Here is a 14,196-nt window from a genome sequence, read left to right on the forward strand (position 1 = left end):
CAATAGACTCTATGTAAAATCTTGAACTGCATAAGGTGAACCCTTGCATCTCTAGATGCAGACTTGATGTTATTTAGAATCATTGCCCACACTCCCTCCTCCAATACCAAGTGATACATTGGTTAATTTGAATTTGGTTTGGATATGTGTTACCAGGATGGTGTGCCCATTAAAACACAATAAATCCAGCTCTTAATTCCATGATCATTTATTTTCATTTTATTTTCACCCACCAAACATGGAGTTAATTAATTATTTGCTACAGCTGGTGGGACCCAGTTCCTCACAAGACACATCACGTCATCTCATCAGGTGAGAATTCTCAACAGCTGCCCCCAAATAAATAAACATGTTTACCCCATAGAATTCTACACAATTATTTGCTTGAGTCATCTGAAAACTAAGACAGGACTACAAGACAGCTAACCGGATGGATATAATGTTTCCCACCAATAAGAACTTCAGCAACCCTTATCCTGCCATCAGAACTTGGCAAGATCTTTGTAACAGTCCCAGTAGGCCAAAATCCACGAGGGAGTTGGAGATCAACAACTTTAACTACAGCAGCACATGAAATTGGATTCCTATCATGTCTCCACATTTGACGGCTTTGAAGACAAGGAAGATAATCCTTGATGAAACTTGACCAAAATCTGTCAGCAAGAACCTGGCTGTGCCTCCACTTTCTGCGATGTAAGAAGTTCAGAATCCGCATACATCACTTGGAGAAGAGAAGCATCTCACCGCCCCATCAAAAGTATATATGGAGTGATTGGATTGGTGTCAGAAATGTTGGGTGACACATATCCAGGAATTTTTGAGTTTAGCATCTCCTCCACTTCAACAAGCACGATATGTAGGACTTCCTCTATAAGTACTTGTGTACCCAATGTCACCCGCAAGGCAGCTTTAATAGATCTTAATTCTCTCTCCCAGCAACCAAATGTGGGGAATGTGGAGGATTAAAGGTGAATTTAATCTGCTGTTGGGCAAGCATTTCCTGAAGGGTAGGACTAAGTTGACTGAAGGCCATGAAAATTAGTCACCTGATCAGATGTAAGTTCATAAGGACGACCTCTACAAGCTATAAAGCGCCGGAGGGCCAGTAAGAAACTATCTGTATCCAGACTGGATAGAAGCTCTAGGTGAACGCATCGTGTTGTCTGGCATTTAAAAAGAAGACCCCACCTCTTCTCATGCCTATGGCCTACACTGATGCTCAAAGGGCCAAAGCAATCATTCCTGTTGACCAGAAGGGGGGACTTATAAATGCGGAGTCTTGAAGGAGGAAGATCAGCCATCTTAGGAACTGAGGGAGAACCTTTCCACCTACAGCACTCATGGCATGATCATTGGACTGTCTTCACTGCCTGCCATCCATGCAAAACCCAGTACTTCCTTCGGAGTTGGGCAAAAACCCTTTGCAGTCCTGGGTGACATAAGGTTGAGTCCAAATCTGCAATCAGAAGCTTTGTAATTCAGTTCTTAGGGTCCAAAACAATTGGGTGGATAGTTTCTGGCTCCAGGTTTTCACTATAACGGAGGCAACCCCCCACTTTAATAAGACAGGTAACAGTGTCATACTCAGGTCCCAATTCAGCAAGACTACTTTGTGGAGAAACATCCTGACCAACTTTGAGTAGCTTGTACTCCTCAGGAAAATCTTCTTCCTGTGCTTGAGGAAGAAGAAATAGCTCCGCTTGATTTTGACTGAGCTTATTTTCTAATGTTGAGTCTGACGAAAAGTTCTCAATGGTGTATGCAACTAGTTCTGACCAGGTGCTGAATTGAGAATAATCAATCTTGGAAGGGCTCACTGAAACTTGTGCCTGGCCACAAAAAAGAGGTTTCCTCAATTCCACTGCCACATCATCAGAAGATAAACTTGGATATTTTGGCCAATGGTGAGGAGGTGAGGAAAGGAAAGGGGGTCCTTGAAACCAACAACTAGTGGGAGACTTTGCCAGACTTTGTCCCTGGTAATGTCATCTGCCGGATTATTTCCAGTGTCCACATATCTCCACTCTTCTGGACAAGTATAATCCAAGATCTCTGTGATGCGATTAGCCACAAACACCTTATAATGGCAAGAATCAGAGCAGATCCAGGTCAGTACTGTAGTTGAATCGGACCAGTGTAACTCTATGAATGGGCACAGAAAGTTCCTTTTGTAGAAGATTTGCTAACTGAGATCCAGACAAGGCAGCACACAATTCTAAGCATGGAATAGAGATGGTCTTCTTTGGTGCTACTCTAGATCAAGCCACAACAAGGGAGATGAGAACTTCATGGCCATCTGAAAGATGAAGATAGGCAACTGATCCATAGGCCTGTTCAGATGCATCACACAATATGTGAAGCTCTCGTGACTGCCTCCTCACTTGATCCCACTGAACCATACCACCGAGGAACTTGGATTTTGTATAGGTCTGGTAGCTCTTTTTCCTATGCCTGCCAGATCACCCTAATGCCTTCAGGAATGTCTTGATCATCCCATCCACGAGCAGGTTTTATCCACAACTGCTGGAGCAGAATCTTGGCATGTGTAGTAAATGGAATGATAAAACACAAAGGATCATATTGACGAGCGAGGATGCAATATAAAATTTGCAGTGTAAGGATCTTACATACCACTGGGTGATGTTTATATCCCAAGGTGTCCTGCACACAATGCCAACTCAGCCCAAGAGTGCCCTCACATGGGTCGTTTCAATCATGACTCAACCACAAGTCTGTATGAGGCGAGCGTGCTCCTGCAGGTAAGTGCTCAACCACCATGACATTATTACCGGCCCATTGTTGAATCTTGAAACCTTCTTCACTCAGAGTGGAAAGCAATTTTGTGATCATCTCCTTAGCCTCACAAACAGTAGGAAAGCTCTGCAAACAATTGTTCACATAAAAGGATTTAAGGACTCAAGCTTGAATTTTTCAGCTGATAGGCTTTGAACATGTCTCTGGAGTGCGTAGATAGTACAACAAGGATTAGATGTTGTGCCAAATGGTAAAACATGCCATTCATAAACCTCTGGTGGGGCATTTCTAGTCATATTCCGCCACAGAAAGCGTAACAAAGGCCTATCAGAGGGCAACAAGCGAACTTGATGGAACATGGCTCGAATATCCCCACTGATTGCAATTTGGTGCTCTCTGAAATGGAGAAGAACTCCTAGTAAGGAAGGACCTAAGGTAGGGCCAGGTAACAGATAAGAATTCAGGCTTTCATTCTGGTATTGGTAGGAGCAGTTAAATACTAAACGATGTTTACCATTATGTTCCACTAGGTGGTGTGGAATATACCAAGATTCATCAGTGAGAGCAATTTCTCGTGGAGTCAACTTCTTTACGTATACAGCTTCCACAAGCTTTTGAATTTCTTGATCATATATTGCTGCACGTGCTGGATTTTTTGCAAGCTGGCGCTCTGTATGGAGCAATGCTGGCATTACTGCTTGCTGGGGAGCATTCAGTCTAGGTGCGTGTTTGGCTCGAAATAGAGGAGTAGCATATCTTTCAAAACCATTGATCTCTTGGCGTTCTGTTTTCTGTTCCAGGCACTCAAAAGCCTCTTGGTCTTGCCTTGATGTAAAGCAGCTCTTGAAGTCTGGGAATATGGAAAGACATCCATTTGCCACAACCTTTCTACATCCTCCTGCAACTGGTCTTTGGTAGAAGAGGCTAAGAAGTGACACTGGGAAGTAGAACTGATCTCTTTCATCATAGAAGTGGGTCCCTGCAGGGATCCTGCATTCAGGTCCAACATCTCTGCAGCAGAGGAGAGGAGCATGGTTCTTTCTGAACCTTCACTGAGGATGGCGTAAGTCTCCAAAGCCTTTCCCTGGTGACTCAGAATAAATTTCACCACCTTTAAGAGCACAGAATTAAGGCCACTTGGTCTACTCAGATAGAAAACCCCAGAGTCAGGTTTACGAAAATTTACCTCATGCAAGATTCCTAAATGATGGTCTTTGCAAAATGGGCAGCTTTTCTTTAAATCACACTTGGATGAGCAATGTGTCCGACCACATCTCCAACAACGACCATTATCCAGGATCCATTTTCTATTAGCTTCTGCATCAAACTGCTGGAATTCAGGACACTGACTTAGGTGATGAGCTTGATTACTACAGAAAGCTCAAAATGGTCTAAGATCTACTAGTTGTATACCATGTGAGCTGAATCATTCTTCCCTTGGAATCCAATCCAATGGAATCCCTAGAATGGATAGCTGGAAGGCTCTGAATTGAAGCGATCTCCCGCAACACTAGTGATGAGGCTGACCATATATTTTCTGAAGGGCTTTTAAAGCAGTGGTATAAGGCTGAGGATGATGAGCATATGCCAGGGCTAGATGTCGAGCAGTATCCAGCTTTAAGTGGTCTAGGAGTATATGATATTTATATTGTTCTGTTTGCTCAGAAGACAACAGATTTCTCAATGCCATATTCAACACTGCAAATTCTTGAGGATCATCTCTTTTGAAATATGGAAATGAATGAAGACGTGGAACTATAAAGATCAAGATAGAATTCTTTAAAAGCATTATTAATATCAATGGCCGAGGTAATAATTTCACCACCAACAGATTTCACTGAGGGAATGGTAGAAAAAGACTCTCTCTGCTTTATATATCTAGCCAAAAGCTTTCCTGCTTTGTCCCCTGACTCAAAGTATGACTGTCTTGCCCTGAATAGCCAAAACTCCACCTTTCGTGACAAAATAGTATTATATCTGTATTTCAATCGGGTCAATTCTCTGAGGCTATCAGACGACATTCGGTATTTCAGCTCTGCCTCGGCACTTTTAATATTTCCTTCCAAGCCCATGAGTTCTCATGCTTTGGACTTTTTGATGAATGAGGCATGCTGTATGATCCAACCCCTAAAAACCGCCTTAAGTGCCTCCCAAGCCATGTTCACAGAGGATACTGAAGACCAGTTAGTCTCCAAATAAACATTAATTTCAGCCTTTAACATTTGTTGGAATTCAATATTTTGCAAAAGGGATACATTAAAACACCAGATTTCTTTTTCTCCGTTTGTGACAATACCTCTAAACTCACCAGGGCGTGATCTGAGACTAAAATGTTTCCAATTGAGCAATCCACAACAGATGAAATGAAGGGCTTAGATATAAAAAAAAATCTATTCTAGAATAGATCTTATGGACTGATGAAAAAAAAATGTATAGTCCCTACCAGATGGGTTCAAAAGTCTCCATATATCTGTAAGACCAATATATTTACACATCTTGCTCTAGGGGGCTTACATACTTTTGCTACACTATGATCAAGGACTGAGTCCATCAAAAGATTAAAGTCTCCTCTCAATATTATATCATGAGGGATGCCAGCTGCTTGCAACATCCCTTCAAGGTCTATAAAAAAGTCCTGATCATCAACGTTAGGTACGTAAATATATGGCAAAATCAACCTTTGCCCTGAATTTCAGCTAAAACAATAATGACTCTTCCTAATTTATATTTAATCTGTTTGAGACATTTGAATTGTAGATGCTTACTTATCAATGTAATGACTCCCCTGCTCTTACTTGAGCCAGCACTAAAGAAAATTTGTCCACCCCATATCTTCCCAAATTTTCTGCTTCCTGTGGGGAAAGATGCATTTCTTGAAGAAACACTATATCATATTTCTTACGTTTAAGAAGAGAAATAACTTTCCTTCTTTTTATGGGGTTCCCCAACCCATTCACATTCCATATGAATAGAGATAATCCACTCATATTAACATTTGACATTTTTACATATTAGAAAAAATAGATTGTGTGTCAAAAACAAGATTATAAAGACCACTTTCCAGCATTAGTGCAACAATCAAAACCCAAACTTCCCCCCGAACCAAACAAACAGAAAAAAGAAAAACGTGCGCATTAACTCCGTGAACGACAGCGCCAACAGTCCATTCCTCTAAACTCAATCAGTCCATGTACGTCTACGGAGTACCCGTGACAACTTTGCTATCAGATTGCTCAAGTCCGGTGCTTCTATACAAATTTTTTGAGACAGAATTACATAACAGAAGAAAATCTATAAAACAAACTCCAGCCAATAGACAGAATAAACACAAAGAACGTGTAGATTCATCCACATACTGTCCCGAAGCCGTGTTACAAAACAAGCCCCAGCCTCTAGCGGAACCAACACACACACACACACACACACACACACACACACACACAGACACAAAAACTTTCAGTTTCTTCGGGCAGTCAAATGAATGCTCAGTGAGCCAGCTGTTCCATGAGTGCAGCAGATTACCTAATCCATCCAATGTCCTGCAAAAAAAAAATATTCCACAAAACAAACTCCATCCAATAGGAGGCATAAGTACAAAGAATGAGCAGATTCATCCACAACTGACCCTAAGGAGTGTTATTCCACAAAACAAACTCCAGTCGCTAGGTGGAGCAATCACAAGAAGAAACAAAAAAAGGTGCCCAGTTTCCTCGAACAGTCAAGTGAATGTTCAGTGAGTCAAGCTCATTAGGGAGCACCATGAAAATCACCAAAATAACTTACTCATTCCATTGACTTTATGAAAGACATCGCTTGTGCGCATGTAAATACTTTTCGGCCATCCTTAGCATCTATTCTCAATTTGGCCAGGAACATCAGTGCAAAAGTGATCTTCCATTGATGTAAGAGTTTCTTGCATTCCTTGAATCGATCATCGAATGATTCTCTCGTCGAATTCGCAAAGTCTGGGAACAAGAAAATGCTGTGGTTCTTCCAAGAAAGCTTTCCTTTACTGTAACACAAGATCTTTATTGGATGATCTAACAAATTTGGCCAGAATTGATCAGGGCCTGTCTCCCTCTGTGGATCTCCGAGCAGGGACTCTGTGAGCTTGCTCGATTTCCAGCTTATGGCCTGTTATGTCGAGCAGACTCAGGAAGAGCTCCTCTAGGAATTTCACCATATCTTGGCCTTCCTCGTTCTCAGGAATTCCAACAGTTCGGATGTTGTTTCGCCGATTACAATTTTCAAAGTCTTCCAACTTTTCCCAGACGCACTACAAATCTGCCTTGGTCGCTAGCGGATTAGCAGCTAATTCCCTCTCCAATGACTCCAGATAATTGATCCGTTTCTCGACATCTGACAATCTTGTAACCAACTCAGAGAATTTCGCCTCCATCACCGTAATCGATCAACATATTACAGCAAGATCCTCTAGGTCCGCTACAACCTTCGTCAGCAAAATAGACATGCTCGCCAGTTGACGTTGAATTTCTCCCGCCGCACTGTCCAGATTGAGTCCCTGGTCTGCGGCCTTGTCAGGGGTATCAGCTTGAGCACGTAAGTGTCTTTTAATGTCACCAGACCCCGAGGATTTTGAATTCTTTGATATATTTTCTTCATAGAACAGTTATGAAACAGAGTGTATCGAATCTCACCGGTTCAGGACACAAAAATAATTAAAAACTAGCAAAGTGCGCAGAGCTCGCTGTTCACAAGTCCGACCCCCACATGGCGTCACGCGACTCTCCGGTTTACCATATTTTTAATGACACAACATCCTTACTTTTGGTGTAATTGTAATAAAGCCATTCTTTTGTGTCAAACCACATTATTTTACTTATCAACATTAAACCAAAATTACTTTTGATTTTACTTGTGTAACATTGCTGCTGGCGCTGGCAATGACAAAGACAATGGAGTGAAGAACCCAAGTGCAACTGTATTAACAAAAGTGAGATCCAATAACCCTAACTACAAATGTGAACAAAAAACATGAACTTACTTTAACTTGATTTGACATAAACTTGTCTTGACAAATCAAACAAGGTTACATACACACAATACCTGACAATGGACAATGGCAAACATGAGGCTTAAATACATGGAAAAGGGTAACAAGACAAACAAGTTAACCAATGAAAAGACAGAACTGATAACAAGTTAACTAGACAATAAACCAATGAATACAAGACACATGAACATGGAGGGAAAACATGAAATCACATGACCATGGGACCACATGACAAGATCACATGACAGGAACAAACATGGCATGAAACAAAAACACATACAATCCTGACAACTTGTGACCCTATTAACTTATTTAATACAAATTACTGGTCTTTTTGTGCATGATTCATCAGTGCACATTACTCTAAAGAAAATATGGAAATATCTTCATAATCTTTCATCAAAATGTTATACGACTTTTCAGAGGATGTCACCATGTTTCAAATAACTATTTTTCCAAAATCCTCAAACACACATTTAGTTCTGGCTCTATTCTGTTATCGAACGCCCACTTTTCATGATCCAATCATACAAACTACACTCACCTCTAGAATCACTCAGAGTGTTCATTAGATTAGAGCCACAGTCCTACAACACTCCTACTTCCTCTCTTATTACAATCTCACAGTTTTGTTTTTACCCACCATCAATTCCTAATTCCACTTTCTCAAACATAACACAGCAAAACTGCCATCATTACCAGATAGCACACGTACATCTCTGAGATGTCTGTTTTAGATCTTTTCATCTGGAAAGCATCACAGTCTAATTAACATCTGCTAAACATCTTAAAAAGATCAAATTTATAAACATTCTAAATTGAAAACATCTCAAAGACATCTGATAAATGTCTTATTGACATCTGAGACATACTTATTGACATACAGTACTGTGCAAAGAAAGTCTTAGGCACATAAAATGTTTCCTAAAAATATTTGTCTTAAGATGGTTATTTATATCTGCTACTTTAGTGTGTCCATAGGAAATACACATTTTATACTCCCAAACATTCCTTTTGCAAATAGAATAGAATAGAACAGAAGAACAGGGAGCCCTGCAACAGATGTCATGGCCCTAACAAAGCCCCCCACTGAACATCGGGTCAGTCAGGGATTACACGAAGAGACAGAAGTAATTGAGAATAAATAAATAAAAGAACTGTGGTGAATTATCCAAGGAGCTTGGAACATCCTATCTGCCAACAACCAAGAAAAACCGTGTCCAGGTGTAAGTAGGAGAATTTGTGCTGTTTTTATGGCAAAAGTGTTCACACCAAATATTAATTTAGCTTTTTTTCTGTTTACTGTACTTTGTATGACGTTAATTGATTAATGAAAACTATATATGTCAATATTTTTTTAAGAAATCCTCACTTTGAAAATGTTTCACAAGTGCCTAAAACCTTTGCACAGTACTGTACATCTTATAGACGTATTGCAAATGAGCAAACAATGTCTTCCAGATGTTAACACAATCATCAAATAGATGTCTGTGTGGTTGATGTACATGTGCTATCGGGGTTGTCTGTCATTTTTTGTTCCCAGAACGTGTTATAGAGGGAAATGCAGTATCTGTCTAGTTTAGTGGTGAATGTTGAGTGGACACTGTCAGCTGAGAATGTTTTCACATTCATGTTTTATTTGATTGCAATCTAAAACAAATTTTTCTGAGATATTGCATGTTTAGCTTATCATCATCAAACCTTTTATTTGTATCTTTTACTTTGATTAGTTAAATGTTTAAAAGTTGTCTCCGGACACACAAAAATTGCCTTAACTCGTGATATGGCTGATATGAGTTTAATGGAAGACCTGTAATTACTTTTATATGATATTTTTCAGCCTTATCTAACAATACACGTTAGTAAGTTGGTAAGGTTAGTTAGCAGTAAACCACAATAAAAATGTAAAATAAAAACTAAGGCTGTCGATTTAATATGTTAATTTAGTGGGATTAATTGTATAAAAATAATGTGCTAAAAAAATCTATGCAATTAATCATGTCTCCTGACCTGTACTTAAATCCTGTAATAAAAGCATCTCTTTTCCTACCTTTGTGTTTTTACGAGGCGAGTCAGCAGGGAGCAGTCGGTGCGCCTCAACAAACCTGCAGAGCAGTCACAGAATGAGAGCCATGCAAACAGGATGCATTCTTGACAGCTGGACGAAGAACAACTGACTGCAGGGATTTCCAGACACGAACTTGAGGCAGCATCCTAAAAACGCAGCATTTATGATGCTGTTGGTGGAGAGACCACTCAGGACACCATGGAAGTTACAGTCAGTGAGTTATCAATGCTAACTTACAGTATCTTGCTAGCTAGCTAATGTTTACAAATGATATAAACTCAATATTGTAGATAACTAGATAACATGATACCTCAGTTTGAGCTTCCCTCTTGCGTGTGAAATGGGCGGGGTGTGTGAAGTGGGCTATGCTGCAGAGTTATTGGACTGATGGTGGGAACGCAGATCGATTTTGGTCTTGTGGCTTGAGGTCCAAGGCTATTGGCCCTGGCTGGCCAGTTGATAGCCCTGGCTCGCACTGGCCCGATTGTGGAAAATTGGTTACTGAAACCACATAGGAATATTACATATTGTGGTCAAAAACGCTTGTGACCACATCGCATTTGAGGTGTAAATGCTAATCCGTCCTGAAGTGCCTCGGCAGTAGTGAAGCACCGCCCCTCACCTGTCTATCAACTGCTGTGCTATAACAAGAGTTTAAAGTTTGCCATTTATGAGCGGCTTTAAAAGGAAATAACCATCAGATCTGGAAATTTAAAAAAAACGGATACAGGGGGCCTGGGTAGCTCAGTGAGTATTGATGCTGACTACCACCCCTGGAGTCACGAGTTCGAATCCAGGGCGTGCTGAGTGACTCCAGCCAGGTTTCCTGAGCAACCAGATTGGCCTGGTTGCTAGGGAGGGTATAGTCACATGGGGTAACCTCCTCGTGGTCGCGATTAGTGGTTCTCACTCTCAATGGGGCACGTGGTTAGTTGTGCATGGGTCGCGGAGTGTAGCATGAGCCTCCACATGAGGAGCCTCCGCGGTGTCATGCACAACGAGCCACGTGATAAGATGCAGGGATTGATGGTCTCAGAAGTGGAGGCAACTGAGACTTGTCCTCCACCACCTGGATTGAGGTGAGTAACCGCGCCACCACGAGGACCTACTAACTAGTGGGAATTGGGCATTCCAAATTGGGAGAAAAGGAAAAAAAAAAAAAAAATGGATACATACATTATCACAAGAGCTTCACGGATCTTCTTTAGTGTGTCTGATATCAACACAGATGACAAGCACGAACATCTGAAGCTCCTTTAATACAGGTAATACACTAAAATAATGGATAATTCTGCTTGACATGTTGCGTTTGTGCTTAGATTAAATTTCAGTCACATCTGGGAGAAACTTTCTATGGCCAACTTCTTTGGCCACATCCACACTAATACATTTTTGTTTGAACACACTTCTTTTTCTCTACTTTTTGGCCTTTCATCCACACAGCAAAAACTGAGCTTTTCAAAAACGCTCTGCCAAGTGGATACATTTTAAAATGGCGTCTTTGTGTTGTAGTGTAGATGGGGAAGATGGAGATATCTGAAAACGATGACATATTTGTTTTCAAGTGACGCAGTCATGTAATTCATTTAACCCAAAACAATCAAGATGGCGGCCCACACTGTAACGCCATTATTGTGCCTGTTATTCACTTTGAGAGCATTATTAAAGATAAATGTTACTTTGTACAACCTTCACACTGCATTCCTTCATAGCAGACGCAGTTTACATGGAATTGGTGATAAAACACAAGGACAATTGCATTTCAGCCTGTACATGGAATGGTGATTTTTCGCATGCGCATTGAGAGGATTTAAGAGTTTTTATGACACTTTAGTGTGGACGAGCAACTTTTGGAAAACTCTTGAAAACAGTTGGATGGAGAGCGTTTCAAAAATGAAAATGCAGTTTTCAAATGTATCCAGATTAATGTGGATGTAGTCTTTTCTGACTTTGTTGTGCTTTATTATCATGCAGTAACACACTGACATAATGATTGATGTATGTTGTCATGAAACAGAGATCCTCTCCTCCAAATCCACTCATGTGATCACAGGTGACACATTTAAGTGACCAGGTGTAAACAGCTATGTGTCTCACCTGACCACATGTGATCAGATCACCCAAAATGCATCTTAATACTAGGTGTCTAAGAAATTCTTGAATAAGAAGTTCTAAGCCATAAACCAAATCAAACAGCAAGAGATTAACCACGGCATTATATTTGATTCAAAGTAAAAATGTATGTGAAAATTTGAAAAAAAAAAATACATATTTCTTTCCCTTTTCTCTCTCCAGGATTATTGGTAGTGTGATTTTTAATTGGGCATTTAGCTATTAAACACAATTTTATTTATAAATAATGTTTAAATCACACTGGCTCGAAAACCTCAGGGCTCATGGAAATACATAACCATTGTATTTCTCAATGGAGAAAATGAATAGAATTTTTACCTCCGGAACCCTACTGTTGATGCGCTCTATATCAGTCTATCACTACTAATTAAACCATATCCAGTGAATAGGATATACTGTATATTATATATAATATACTCTAGGGGACTACATTCTCGGTTTAGGATCTCCCGTCTGTTTTATTCGTTCTCTTACTCTGTCCTTCCTTCCTGATTTTCCTCATTCATTCGTTCCTCCCTTCATTTTCCCCCTCTCCTGCTGTCATTAGTTACCATGGAGATGTCTCTGTGGCATTATTGTTGGGAGGCATTATTGTTCACTTCCATGAAAAGACTGAGGAGGGGGGATTTGGGGACAGATAGAGGGGGAGGAGAGAGGAGGACTGGAGGAGGGGTCTGTAGTGTCAGCGGACGAGAGCCGGTGCGAGAGATCATGTTCCTAGTTTTCCCTCAGACTTATAAGATGTTTTTTTATTTTAATGTGTGAAGTGAGCTGTGTGTGTATCAACACGTATGTTTTTACTGCTCGTGGGAAAAGGAAACCGGGTGTATATGGCACAGAGATAAGCTGGTGAGTTTTATTCATTTCATGAGGCTGGTGCATTTATAATGTGATTTATGGTTGATGTAAGTGTGTAAATGTTTATTTGTTTGTAATGGGCTTTAATAGTATGAAGCTTTTGCATTACACACATTGGTAGAGCATTATGAATATGTTCTAGTACTAGTATTCAAGCCTGTTGAAATATACATACTCATCATTCATGTTTTATTGAGAGATTTGTGCTGGGCTGGTTTTAGACTGGAGTATAATGTTTTTAGCTTTATATTTATGTAAATGCTCATTCTGTCTTGAACTAATAAGATAATAATGCCTGCTTTCATATGGCAAGGGGTTGTTCAAATCCCAAATCCTAAATATTAAACTTCGGAGTGTAATATGTCCTATTTGAGCTACAGACATGAATGATACCTCAAATCATGCCGCTTGTTAGGGAAAGGTGTACTTCTTTGCTATCACTTTTCTAAGTAATCAGACTGGCCGACAATTGAGTAGGTAAAAAAAATCCCATAGACTTCCATTAAAGGAGGGAGCTGAGTCAAATATAGAGACCAGAATATCAGGGAGACTTGGGTGTGGGCTCTTTTGACTTCAATTTAAAGCCTTATTTTAATCAATATTTACAAATCGTTCTGGTCTTGGATGCTGATTGGTCAATACAGCGTTCCTGTTGTGCTGAAATACACAATACAGTAGCAGCTACGACGTGAAACACCTGTTCATCTACTTTAGCTACTGTGTATAACACTGTACAGCACACATTCAAACCAACTGTTAACCTTATTTCACATGTCATATTTTAATGAAAATGTGTCTTCTTAATATTTTTTAATGTAGAAACCTTGGTTACACGTTATTTTACAGTGTCCTTGTTACAGTGTAATTACACAAGTAATTACTGATTATTACTAATTAACAACATGTACTTACAATAGGCTTAGGGTTTGGTTTAGGGTTAGTTGCTTGTAATGATGCATAACTGACTGTTATTACTATAGTTGATACATTTAATATGTGTAACAAGGACACTGTAAAATAAAATATCACTGAAACCTTTATGGTTGTTGAGGCCAGGGGTGTCATATACCTAATTTTTTTGAGGGGGCACCAATGGGCACGACGCCTTTGGTTGAGATTGTGCTATATTGTGAACATATCTTCTGCTGTGTATCATGCCTAACATTGTCTTTTAGCTGTGACTATGAATTTACAATATAGCACAGCCTCTTGTAACTTATTGCTTAAATATTTGGGTCAATGACTTGACCCTGATTTTTTTTGTCCTGATTTATTAAATTATTCAAAACATAGATGCAATTCACACAAAACAATGATAAACATGGTTTTAATTACTGAGTTCAAAGTCATTTTGATATTTTTTCTGGGG

At 39.9% G+C, this 14,196-nt stretch overlaps 1 protein-coding gene across 1 annotated transcript in view; it reads left to right on the forward strand.

Annotated features, from left to right (window-relative positions):
- Window positions 1–12,685: 12,685 nt before the first annotated feature.
- Window positions 12,686–14,196, forward strand: part of LOC127414901 (FYVE, RhoGEF and PH domain-containing protein 3-like) — a 66,424-nt gene continuing 64,913 nt past the window's right edge. Inside the window, exon 1 of the mRNA XM_051653287.1 lies at window positions 12,686–12,818. The gene's annotated coding sequence lies outside the window, so the exon portion shown is untranslated. The remainder of the gene's footprint in view (window positions 12,819–14,196) is intronic.

Source organism: Myxocyprinus asiaticus, chromosome 24, assembly GCF_019703515.2.
Source record: "Myxocyprinus asiaticus isolate MX2 ecotype Aquarium Trade chromosome 24, UBuf_Myxa_2, whole genome shotgun sequence".
Taxonomy (NCBI): domain Eukaryota; kingdom Metazoa; phylum Chordata; class Actinopteri; order Cypriniformes; family Catostomidae; genus Myxocyprinus; species Myxocyprinus asiaticus.